General features: G+C 50.0%; 1 protein-coding gene across 2 annotated transcripts in view; it reads right to left on the bottom strand.

Annotated features, from left to right (window-relative positions):
* NECTIN4 (nectin cell adhesion molecule 4) overlaps positions 1-12,668 on the bottom strand; it is a 101,137-nt gene that overhangs the window by 43,703 nt on the left and 44,766 nt on the right. Inside the window, exon 1 of one of the 2 annotated variants that reach the window (XM_084823948.1) lies at positions 1,230-1,319. The exons of the other annotated variant lie outside the window; for it this stretch is intronic. The gene's annotated coding sequence lies outside the window, so the exon portion shown is untranslated. Of the gene's footprint in view, positions 1-1,229; positions 1,320-12,668 lie in introns of those variants that run through there. 2 annotated transcript variants of the gene reach the window in all.

The following is a 12,668-nucleotide window of genomic DNA, read 5'->3' as shown; positions in this document are numbered from 1 at the left end:
GTATCTCATTGGTGACCTGAAGCGTTTTCAATATGCGGATTCTCCCTACGATTCATTCTCATCGTCAGGCGCTGCATCATCTAAGCAAATGGCTTGAGGGGGAGACTGAAGCATTGAACGCACAGAACACCCATTATTTCAGCTTCCAATTACGGCTGCTGGATATGCTGCCCAGGGACTCAACCAGGAGAGGGCCACTTCAGGCATCACTTTTGTCTTCTGCCCTTGCAGGAATCCTCCTGGCGCCAATCTCTGTGCAAACAACACCCAGTTCAAAGTGCTGCTTGTGACCTTTAAAGCCCTAAATGGTTTGGGGCTCAGAACCATCTCCACCTGGATGAACCAAAGATGAGCCTGGCAGGAACATCAAAACAAAGGTTTACTCCCGCATTCGGTTTCCAGCAGTGGCCAGTCCAATGCCTTCGGGAAGCCCACCTGCAGGCGACAGCTGCCACCTTGCTGTTGCCCTCCAGCAACTGGGATCTAGAGGTAGACTGCCTCTGGAGATGGGTGTTCCACTTAGCTGCCTTGACTTAGAGTCATCAAGGGGTTTCCCCTCTTCCATCTCCTCCACCTGGCGCTCTCCAGGTGTGTTAAACCAGGGGCGCAGAACCTCAGAGCAAATCCGCCATCCTGGGATCCCACTCCAGCCCTCCAGGGTTCCCCCGAAGTCTACACCCCCTTTCCCCTGACCCCCGATCACTTGGTCCTTTCTCAGCTTTTGTGCCATTTTTCTAAAAGGTTGCAATGCCTCTCTGAAGGCCTCCTTACAGGCAGGAAGAGTTTAAGATACAACATGCTGGCATTTTTGGCCCTTCGCTTCTGGCCCTGCCCACCACTGGAATGCGGCCCCCAAAAGCTTCTCCGCAATGGAACCCGGCCCTCTGGTTGAAAGCGTTTCTGCACCCCTGTGTTAGACGATGAGAGATTTGGCCCAGCACAGCTGGGGGGTGCAAGGCTGGGGAAGGCTGATTTGACCCCTCTTTAAGCATCTAAGCTTGTGGCCATCGCCGGCTTTGCGACAGCAAATTGCATAACTGCGCCTCGTGCGAAGTCCGCTCTTTGATCTGTCCTGTCCTGGTATGATCTGAACCCCTCGCTCAGGCCCTCAAAGGCCCAGCTCTGCGTGGGGGGGGGGCAGCAGTGCCCACCTCATGGGCCTCTCCGTCCTGGGACGTTCACATAGCCCTGTGCTCGCAAAAACGCCGCTATTTTGTGAAGTTTGTCACCTGAATAGTGGTGAGGCTGCTCCTCTCTCCTCCTCCTAGTGCTTTATGCCGACTACAGCTGCTTTGTTTTCTCTGCTGCCTCTTTTAATTTGTTTATTCTATGGATATGTTGTTTTGCTGTTTTCATTGTACTCCGTTTTCGATGGGTGGCTGCCTTGAGGGCACAGACGCATATTTGGACAGAAAGCGGGCTAGAAACACTCTAATAAACAAACAAGCAAACAAATAAACCAAACATGCAAACCACCAGTTTCCTTGCATTTCCGACAGCAGGAGCAACACCCTTCGTCTGGAGGGTAGTAGACACCAGATCAAAACAACTGCAGACGGAAGGGAAATGTGTTCTGGGGAACTGTGATAAAGCTCGCAGCATCAGCGTCTATGGAAGCCCTGTGCTGTGGAACAAGTAAGGATGTACAAGCATCTAGTTTTGTTTTGTGAAACATCAGAACCTTTCCAGTTTGCAGCCCCAATGCAAACATGATTATATTTTTTTCAGGCAAAGCTTTCATATTCCTGAGCTTGCAATCGCATTAAAAATGTGTTAGGAAAATGTGCGCTTTTAAAATGTGCATTTGGGGGGGATGCTTTTTCACACTTTAGTCAATAGAGGAAAGTCTGCATTTGGGTGCACACTTTAAAAAAATGTGCAACCAAATGCACATTTTTCCCATTCACACGCACACAAAAGCTTGCATTTGTGAACGGGGACAAAAACGGAGCTTCAAGGTGGAACTCAGAGACCCTAGGAATGAGGGGTGTCCTTCCCACAAAAGGAGGAAACTGCTCACAACAATCGGGGGTTACACAGACACAGTTTACTCTGGGAGAAATGTAGCGCTCTGAGAATATCCACAGTGGGAGTACATTGTGAGAAGAAGTACACTTGTTTTGTTTAACTACCAATGTTGGGGCAAAAGATGTCGCACGACACAAGAGATCTGTGATGGGTTCTCCTGATGTCCTAAGAGCACAAGAAGAGCCCTGCTGGGTCAGCTCCAGGGTGCCCACGTGCTGACTTTGGGGGGACACGTACGTGTGCCCGCCTCGCCACCACTCCCGCCCGTCAGCTGCGTCCACCTTGTGCAGCAGCCGCTGGGTGCCTGCAAGAGGTCGGCCGAAGCATTGCCAAAGATCTATCCAGGCCAGCTCTCCAAGGAGCCCCAGACAGATGATGGCTTCCAGCAGATGCCGACAATCAGGTCTTGAGATCAACAGCTCAGTTTCCCCCAGCCCAGCGACTTCCAGAAGTGTTGGACTGGAATTCCCATCATCGCCTGGCCAATGATGGCTGGGAATGATGAGTGTTGCAGTCCAACACATCTGGAGCTGGCTGGGTTGGAGAAAGTTTCAATAGCCTCACCCCACTGATTGCTCCTGGGCGTCTAGCAATCAGAGGTAGACTGCCTCGGAAGATGGCGGTTCCATCAAGGCTCACAGCCATGAATTCCACTCTCCTCTGTATGAACTCCAGTTTAAAGCTATCTGTCAGGGTGGACACTGAGCCCATAGAATCCCAGAGTAGTTCTGATTCTGAGGAAGAGGAGTCACTCCTGGGAGAGCAGTGCGCTCCTCTTTCCCAGGGCCAACAGCTGACGGAGATTCCTCCCACCGGCATTCCTAGCATTCCTAGCGGTCCTGGGAGTGAGAGAGCGCGGGAAGCAGACTCGATGGACGCGCGACGCCGACGCAGAGAGCGGCGCCAAATGGAGGGCGCAGAAAGGAGGCGTAGTGCCTGGGTGGCGCGCAAACAACGGCTGCGCCCAGAGGATTCAAGGGAAAAGGGGAGGGACTCTCCCTAGTCCTTAAGTTCAGGGGTCTGCCAGTAATTCCCTTTCAAACGGGGACCAACTGTTCCCACTTAGGGCATAGGTACTCTGCTGCTCATATCTAGTTGCTAACAGTAGAGTTGTTAAGTTGTAAAAGAGGAATAAAGCTTTGAAAAGAATCCATTTGTCTGTGTCTGGACTTGGCTACTGGATTAGACTGAGAGAGGCCTCCAAGGAGCCCTTGACACTATCCAAGCTAGGGGCTGTCACAACCACATCATCTTTTGGCAGGGAATGCCATATAGTAATGTCTCCATTGCATGAATGGGTGTCAACACGGGTGCTAGGGGCAGGAGGGCGCCTCTCTTCCTCCTCTCCCCCTCCCCACTAGCCAATTAATTAGGTGGCAATGCAGGCGCTCCCACAATTTCTGGGGCCAACTCACCCCCAACGGGCCCCTCCTCCTCAGAGCAAAGCATTGAGGATGGGGAGGCCCCAGAGAATAAAACCAAAGTAAAAACCAGAGTGAGAAACCTGGGGCACCGTAAAATCTAAAAACGCAAAGACATATTTAAAAACAAAATGGGAGGCCTAAAAAGCCTGGGAAAATGAAAAGGTCTTTGCCTGGTGCTGAAAAGACCACGACGCAGGTGCCAGGCCAGTCTCTCTGGGGAGGCTATAACATAAATGGGGGGCTACCACGGAAAAGACCCTCTCCTGAGTACCCCCGCCTCACCTCATTCAGTTGGGGCATCTGGAAGAGGGCTACTGAAGATGATCTTAGGACCCCGGCAGGCATACGCAAGGGCATTATCCTTTAGGTAACCTGGCCCCAACTCCTTTAGGGCTTTGAAAGTTAATACCAGCACTTTGAATTGGGCCTGGAAACAGACTGGAAATCTTTCACATCATGTGTAATTTGGCCCTCAAATCCTTAACTCTCAATCACGTAACTGCATGTGCTCACATCTGTCCCTTGTTTCTCCCTTCCCTCCTGCAATTGTCTCTCCACACGGTCAGAACTTTGAACTGTAAACTCCATGGGGCAGGGACCTGTCTGTTTTCCTTATTACACTCTCTGCAAAGTGCCACGCCATATTGTACAGATGGTACAACAGCAGCAGCAGCAAGGGCAGGAATCTGCGACAGCCTTAAAAGGCAACCACAGGAAGTTGCTTCCCTGATGGCTATCGTCAGCATACAAAGGACTGCATCAGCTCGATCTCAGATCCCAGCAAGGAATTCTCCCCCAAAGCATCTGGATTTCAGCACTTTTAAATGGGTCTGTCTTCTGTGGGAGGAACCCTCCCTTGTGCGTGCAGGCAGGTGCTAAAATAACCTTTCCAGCTGGTTCCCCTCAACATCCCATTGCCTGGAGGTGTCTCCACCAAACCCAAGAGGGGAAATCAAATGAAAAGTCACTCCTGAAACTCACCTCCAAGTAGGAGTACGTGAGAAAGGAAGACACCAAACCAGCAGAACCAGATTTCTCCAGGGTCACTTTTCTGTAACCATTAATCCCACCCACCCCCCGCCAGCTGTGCTTCCTCCCTCCCTCCTTGCCAAACCTGCTTCCCGCAGGGAGACACAGCCAAGGAGATTGGAGTGTGTGTGTGCGTGCGTGCGAGGAGGAAGGCGGGGAAACACATGAGGAACACCATGCATGACTCATGTGATCCGGGGCCTTGTGGAGAGTTGGACAGGGCCGATTCTTGCAGTGGTTTTTTCTTTTAAAAAGGGTGTTTCAGCTATGGTTCAAGAAGGTTTAATTGATGGAGAGCACAGAGCTGGTGGCTGCTCCTGGCCGCTTTCCCATTGTTGCCTGAGAAAACGGCGACCTTAGTAAAGAAAAAGGTACTGCAGGAGGAGGGTGGCCCCTTCCTCGAGGGGAGGCGCACAGGGAAAGAGCAGAAGATCAGGTGGCAAAGCAAACCCACCCAACCCCAGATACGTCCAGCAGAAAGTGCAAAGCTTGCGGGGGCGCAGAGGAATGCCTCCTTTCACTGAGGAAACAGCAATCTGGAAACATTTTTGTGAACTGCCCAGACAGCTTCGGCTGTTGGGTGGTATAGAAATGAAATAAATAAACAAACAAATAAATGTGTTGGGTCGCTTTTGGCTAGGGATATATGAGAATTTCATTTTCGATCATTCAAGACCCAAACTTGCCCCATTCGCATCCCTGAATGCAAATGCATTTTTCAGGCAAAACTGGCACATCCCTGAGTTTCCGACGCTCATTTGCAAAATGTGCACTTTTGCAAAATGTGCATGTTAGCAAAATGAGCCTTTGGGGGAAATGCATGTTTTCATGCTTTAGTCATGGGGTCGGGGGGAGCACACATTTGGGTGTGCACTTTAAAAAATGTGCGCACTCGTCCAGTTCGAATGCGGGGGGAGCAAGAGCTCTTGCAATCAGAAACAGGAAGTCCAAGCTTTGGGGTGGAACTTGGAGAGCCTCAGCGAACGTGAGCCTTGCTGACTTCACCCCCACTCTGGCTGCGCTGCTTTGACCCACTAAGAAGGCTTGCAGAACCAGGCCAGGCGCAGCTGGTGCAGGCACACTGAGCTGGGATTTTTGTTTGCATCAACACCCCTCCGAACAGGGGTCGCCAGACCCCTGGAGGCTCAGGCCCTGAGATGCCAGGGGGGCTGGAGGGAGGGGCCAGCCAGGTGAGGAGGTGGAGCCTGATTGGCCGGGGTGGAGTTAACAGTACCTGGCCGGGGCAGAAGAGGACCCTTGGCAGGAGAAGAGGCACGCTGGGCTCTGGGTGGGAAGCTGGACTGATGGATCCTGTGGGGTGATGTAGAGCCAACTTCAGAAGCTCTTAGATCCAGAGAGAAATTCTTGGCGCCACCTTGATTCTGGTCCCTCACCCTGAGATTTTACTCCTTCCCCTGGAGAAAAGGAAAGTGACTAAAACCCTGAATCTTCAGGCCCCAAGCCCTTGGCTGCTTGAAGCACATGCTGCCTGGTGCCCTGTTTGCAACCTGCACGCAAACCGCTATGCAATCACAGGAGTACAACCCCCCCACACACCATTTATCATCTGTCTGTCTGTCTGTCTACCTATCCATTTGAAAAGAGTGACCATTGACCAGCTGAACATTCATCTTGTTAACTTGAAAAAGCACTGGGCTACCTGCTCCTGTAGCAATGTGTTGCCAATTCGAGACCTCCCCTTTAAAAAATGTCTCTTCTTTGAAAGAGATGATCTCCTCACTCTTCAGCACGAGAGTGCAGCACCTCTGGATGTCCACCCCTCCAAAAAACCAACCACCACAGCAGACCGGTCATAAGAAGCTCCTTTATCCTGAGATAGGCCATGGCTCCGTCGAGCCCAGGATTGTCGCTCCCGATTGGCGACAGCTCCCTAAAGCAGCCTTCCCCAACCTGGTGCCCTTTAGTGGTGCCAAACTACAGCTCCCATCATCCCCAGTCAGCTTGGCCACTGGGGTCCCTCAGGCAGAGAGGGAAAGGCCCCAGCCCTGTGACCTGAAATCCTTTTTTTCACAGGAAATGCCATAAACTGAACCTGGGACCGTCTGCGCACAAAGCTGGTGCTGGACAGCTGAGCTTGGCCAGCACTGTCATTCGTATGGAGCAGGGCACAACGGAGCAGCTGAGAGGCTGGGCTCCATGTCAGGAGGTCCCTGTTGGAATCTCACCTTGGCCATGATCTCAGCTGGTGGTGGCTCTCTCAGCCTCACGCCCCCACCTGCAATGCAGAGGGAATAACACTGACGTCCCTCACAGGCTTGTCGTAAGGTGGACAATATAAAGCCGGTCATGCGCTTTGAAGCACTCAGAAGCACAATATAAAAGTTCATCATCAGCACAATGATTGTGTCCCATCTCCAGTGGAGGCGGAAGCACCTTGGACAGCTCCTTTAGAGCTCTGACTGGTTCTGACTGAAATCCGGACCGATTCACTGCCCCACCGACAAACGGAGCCACCAGTCTCCACTGCCTGCCTCCAGCCAGTGGCCATGTTGGCTGGGAATGAAGGAAGCTGTGGTCCAACAAATCTGGAGGGCACCAGGTTGGGGAAGGCTGCTGTACAGTTTTGACACTCCTGATTTGGGTCTGAAGCTGCTGCTCCCATGGCCCCAAGAAACGGATCCCCTGTGCAAATATCCAGATAGCTGTGGCACTTTCAAAGCTACAAGCAAACACCTCGACCTGAGCCGAAATGCCCTTAGACATGCCAGGGTAACCCCTTCGCCATGTGCAGGTTACCCTTAGAAGCACAAGTGTTGCATGCCCTCAAAGGCACAGAAATTGGCAAGGAGCAGGAAAATTTATGGGACACTTAAACTCTTGCTGTTTGCTCAGCAACTTTGTGTCGACAGAATGCATGACTACACCAGCTTAATCACAGCAGACCGGCCCAGCAGGTAGAGGCCTGGCTGCATGACGGGCAGTGGATATCGAACATGTGTGTGCGGGCGCGCAGGCAGCCCGGTTGCTTCCTGTTTGGCATTGGGGAGGCCTGCGCCCTGTGCCTGCAGGAGAACAGCCATGCACGGTGCCCCACCACCACCACACACACGCAGATGCATGCGTGCGATCCAGTGAGGGGGGTGTGCCTCCCTCCAGATCAGGCGAGAGGATACAGGGACTCAGAGGAGCTCTTTGCCACAAGAGCCTCGCTTTGCTCCCTTGCTCGGTCCGTTTGTCCCTCCATGTGGAGCCTGGGAGGAACAAAGCAAACTGGGAGGACGGGAAGATTTTTACTGGATGGGGAGCTCTGCCCAGAGCCAAGGCTGAGCCTGGCCCGCAACGAGGAACTCGGCTTCAGGATGAGGTGCTGGTGCTGCTTTTGTTCAAAAATCTCTGGACGGCTGAAGGGCTGTTGCTGCAGTGATAACTGCTGTAAACAGAACAACAGGTCCACAGCCCTGCTGTCACCAGTGCAGGATTTGAAACAGGAAAGCCAGGGTGCTGTTGCCCAATTCCTGGAGCAAGCCGCAACCCCACGAGGCAGGACAGCACATCTCTGCCTGCCTGCCTCCCTCTCACACACACATACTTACAACTATACTTATTTAAACAAGGAGGCTGCCATGTGCACCACTTTTCCTTATTCACCAAGCCTAGCCCCCATTTTTGGTCCCTCTCCATAGTAAATCCTCGCCTGTATGTCGCCCCTGGTTTTCCTTCTGCAGAATGCCCCTGTGCCATTTTTAGTGGGAGCTGCTAGCATGGCTGCGCTCCGGGGTTCAGCCTCCTCTCCGGGGTCTCTCGACATTACATCTTCGCGTGGGAATGGAAATGCACCGCGGGGGTCTCTCTAGTGCATGTGGTATGTCAAGGCGCATGGACGCCAGGCACCGTGCAGCACACACTCCCTGACACCCTCTGGCTGGCGGGGAATGTTTTGAACAGCTGGTAGCATACTGTATGCGTCAAATGCATCTTTAACTGAAAGAACAAGCACCCCCCTGGCTGTTAATTCAGCAGAGGGCGGGGCCAGCGCGGAGCAGAAGAACACGGCTGGCATGCGGAGCACAGAATGGCAAAACCTTCAACAACATGTAATAGCAGGGGAGGGTGGAGAGGCTCACGCAGCGATCCTCGGCCTGCGATGCCTCTTGTTACGCATTCTCCACTTCCCCAAGCGTTTGGGAGCCACAGCCGGAGCCATGATCGGGGTCAGTTTCCGTGTGAGGAGAGATCCTGGGGACATATAACAAAACTGCCTGTTTACAAATGTATGAGTGGAGCTGGTGGGAAGTAAGTCAGAACCCGGACAGCGTAGCCCCCAGAGCACCTCAGTCCAGCCTCCTAGAAGCAGCTTCCACCAAGCAAAAACCTCTCAACAGCATTGCCAGCAAGCAAGCTCTGAATAAGAGTTCTCTCTGTCCATGCTCAAGACCGCAAAAACTGTTTCTTTCAGCTTCTACCCATGGGCATGATAAACAGTCCAGTGGCTCACAGTAGCCAGCCGCGATCAATGGCCATTAATCAGGAACAAATTGACTACCATCAGGCTGTAGAAACAGCCATACAGGGGGAAGGGGATTTTTCATAACAAGGCACACATTTCTGTCGAGGCTTTAGTAGAATGTGCTGCTCCTAGACTATATGGAAAAGACATTTACCTTGCTCACTGTGAATACACAGGATAAAACAAATGGCCGGGTAGCTGGCCAGATGGGCAGCTAATAAATCAAATAAATAAATAAATGAATAAACACACACACACACTTATGCAGGAAAGTGTGCTTTTCATGCAACCTTGCCATCCCATGGAATGCTCCCAATCTCTTAATTTGTGCTGAAACAAATTTGCTTCCAGTTTGCTTGTTGGAGTTTTTCTGCAAAAATGTGTATTAGCTCTTTGGTTCCAATGACTTTTAGCTTTGCTGTTTTAAATCTGTATTTTAAATCTCTGCATTGCTGTTAGGTTTTATTCTGGTTGTTACGAGTCCCCTGGACTGCAAGGAGGTCAAATCAGTCAATCCTAAAGGAAATCAACCCTGAGTGCTCATTGGAAGGACAGATACTGAAGCTGAAGCTCAAATATTTTGGCCACCTAATGCGAAGAGAAAACTCTCTGGAAAAGACCCTGATGCTGGGAAAGACTGAAGGCAAAAGGAGAAGGGGAGGCAGAGGATGAGATGGCTAGATAGCATCACCGATGCAATGAATATGGACTTGAGCACGCTCCAGGAGGGAGTGCAGGACAGGAAGGCCCGGCGTGCTATGGTCCACGGGGTCACGAAGAGTCGGACACGACTGAACGACTGAACAACAATTGTTATATTGTGGTTTTAATGTTTTCATATTTTATATTGTTTTACTGTGTGCTTTTTGGTTTTAATTTTTGTGAACCGCCCAGAGAGCTTCGGCTATTGGGTGGTATAGAAATAAACAAACAAACAAACAAACAAACAAATGATATTTGATAGCAGACATTTGATATTTTTTCTGTATTTGACATTTGTCATACAATGGTATTTAGTATTTGACTCATAGACTCATAGAATAGTAGGGTTGGAGGGGGCCTATATGACCCTCGAGTCCAACCCCCTGCTCAATGCAGGAATCCAAGTCAGAGCATCCCTGGCAGATGGCCATCCAGCCTCGTCTTGAATGCCTCCAGTGTGGGAGAGCCCACCGCCTCCCTAGGTCATGGATTCCATTGTCGTATTGCTCTAACAGTCAGGACGTTTTTCCTGATGTTCAGCCGGATGGAGTCTCCATCATGTCTTTGATGGAGACATGCAATGATATATAGAATTTCATAGTACTGAGTGGATATGCAATGCTATATCACAGTGGTTTCAAGCTTCTTATCTTCAGGGAACACTTTCCACAACAATTTCTCCGCGTGTCTGCCAGGGAACCCTTGCATTTTGCAAAAGATTCTGGGGTATGTTCTGTGGCACACAGTCAATTCACATTGGAAAGATATAAAAAGGATGAGCCATACACCATTGCAGTCCTTATTGGCACATCCGGAATAAAACTGAACTGGTTTTCCACTGTAACTTCCGTTGCAAAGTATAAAGGGTTTTCATCAGAAAGATACCAAGGGTTAGGGCAACACCAGTACGTGTCCATAAAGAACCGTGCCCACTAGTAGTTTCCGGTTTTTGCTGAACATTCAAGCTGTGTGACACTACTCTTTTTGCATCTCTTTGGTTCACGTGGTGCGGTGTAGGGTTTCACCATCACCTGCTGTGAAATGGGGGTGTTTCCAGATGAGATTTTTATCACGCCATCACCTTGCCTCATTCAAAGAATTTTAGAGGGGTGCAGACGTTGTCTTCAACTCTGACCCAACCTGTATTTTCCCACTGCTTCAAATGTCTTTTCTCTTACTGTAGATCATCCTGTTCCCTCATCTATTGGCCAGAGAACGAAGAGCTGTACCCCCTGCCTCCCACGCCAAGGGCCCCCATACATTAGCCAGAGAGGAAGCAGCTGTGGGGAGCTTCCCTGCCAGACGGAACACCTAGAAGAACTGGATTTTGATTTTTTCCTCTTCCCTCCCAATCCCTTTTCTTTTCATGTTGTGCCTTTTAGATTGTAAGCCTGAGGGCAGGGACTGTTTCATTATTAATCTTTATAAGCCGTTCTCGGAGCATTTTTCGGCTGAAGAGTGTGGTACAAATACTGTAAATAAAATAAAATAATTAATAAATAATAATAAATCCGTTAAGAAGAGACAGACTAGATGCACAATGTCTTCTGATGGGTACCACTAGGACCCCTCCATCTGGAAGCACCCTGGGTGGGGAATTCACCCAGTATTCCTGGCTGCACATACCTAGGGAAGGTCATCAACAAGCTCTCTATTCAGCTGCACTGCACATTGAGGAACCCCTGGTTAGCTTCCAAAGCACCCAGGCTGGAAACCTCTGGCAAATCATGTCTGACAGTATTTGATGCCTGGCATGTGAGAACATAAGAAGAGCCCTGATGCTGGATCAGACCAAGGGTCCATCTAGTCCAGCATTCTGTCTGCAAGGTGGCCAACCAGCTGCCCATGGGAAACCCACAAGCAGGACATGAGTGCAAGAGCACCCTCCCACTCATGATCCCCAGCAACTGGTGTACATAGGCATAGTGGCTCTGAGACTGGAGGGAGCATATTGCTATCAGGACTAGTAGCATACTAGCATATCGCCTCTAAGCTTATACGGAATGGTCGTGTTTGAAAAGCTTATGAGATCTCATGTTTGCAGGATGCCAAAATCATTTTTTAAATTAGATAAATAAAGATGAGGCCAAAAGTGTTAAAGCATTCAAATTCCGAGTTTTTAAAAAATTGTGTATTCAGAATGCGAGTTTGGATTTGTGTCAAAATGTCTCATGGAACTGAAAGATTTGGCAGATTGCAAGTATTTGGAAATATCCGTGTTGGCTTCGGTTGAGAGATTGGGGGCATTTCATCTCTCTGCACCAGTCATCAGTTTAGATCTGAATCTACTGGCCTGATAGATTGGAAGCCTGGCAGAAGTACTCTGACACAGCAGTTTGCAAACAGGTGTGAGAATTCCAGACTTCTCCGGCAACCCGGACAGTTTCTCTGGAGGGAACTGGTCCACACAGCATGTAAGAAACCACCTCCCTTTGCCAAAATGAAGGGGGCATTTATGCACAAGAGCTCCAGGTGTGGATCTAACCTGGGTCAGAAGAGGAACGAGGAAGTTCATGGAAGTCCAAAGCTGCCAACATTCAAGGTGCTGGGCCAAGCTCTTTATGAACAATTAAGATATAACACATTAATGCATCGCTAATGGCAGGTTATGAATTCGCTAAGTCATATGAAAAAGAAATTACATATGCAAGTTTTGATCAACAACGATGCAAATGATGGTACGGAATGACAACTGTGTTTATCCAAAGACGTTTGCTCAGAATGCGTCACATGGGACTTCTTGCAATTTAACATGTCAGAATGGTGATGCCATCCCCCTTATTTGTTTAGGGATATAAAAACAAAGAAACAAACTTTCAAACCTCAAGAATCCAAGGAAAGGAAAGGAAAGGAAAGGAAAGGAAAGGAAAGGAAAGGAAAGGAAAGGAAAGGAAAGGAAAGGTTCTTCTTGTGCAAGCACCGGGTCATTGCTGACCCCTAGAGGGACGCTGCTTGCGCTGGTGTTTTCATGGCAGACTGTAGCGGGGTGGTTTGCCATGGCCTTCCCCAGTCCTAAC

This window comes from Heloderma suspectum, chromosome 17, assembly GCF_057233095.1.
Source record: "Heloderma suspectum isolate Gila_16-S chromosome 17, 16-S_ref, whole genome shotgun sequence".
NCBI classification, from domain to species: Eukaryota; Metazoa; Chordata; class Lepidosauria; order Squamata; family Helodermatidae; genus Heloderma; species Heloderma suspectum.
The sequence above is the reverse complement of the archived record's forward strand: the minus strand, read 5'-3'. Positions and strand labels throughout refer to the sequence as shown.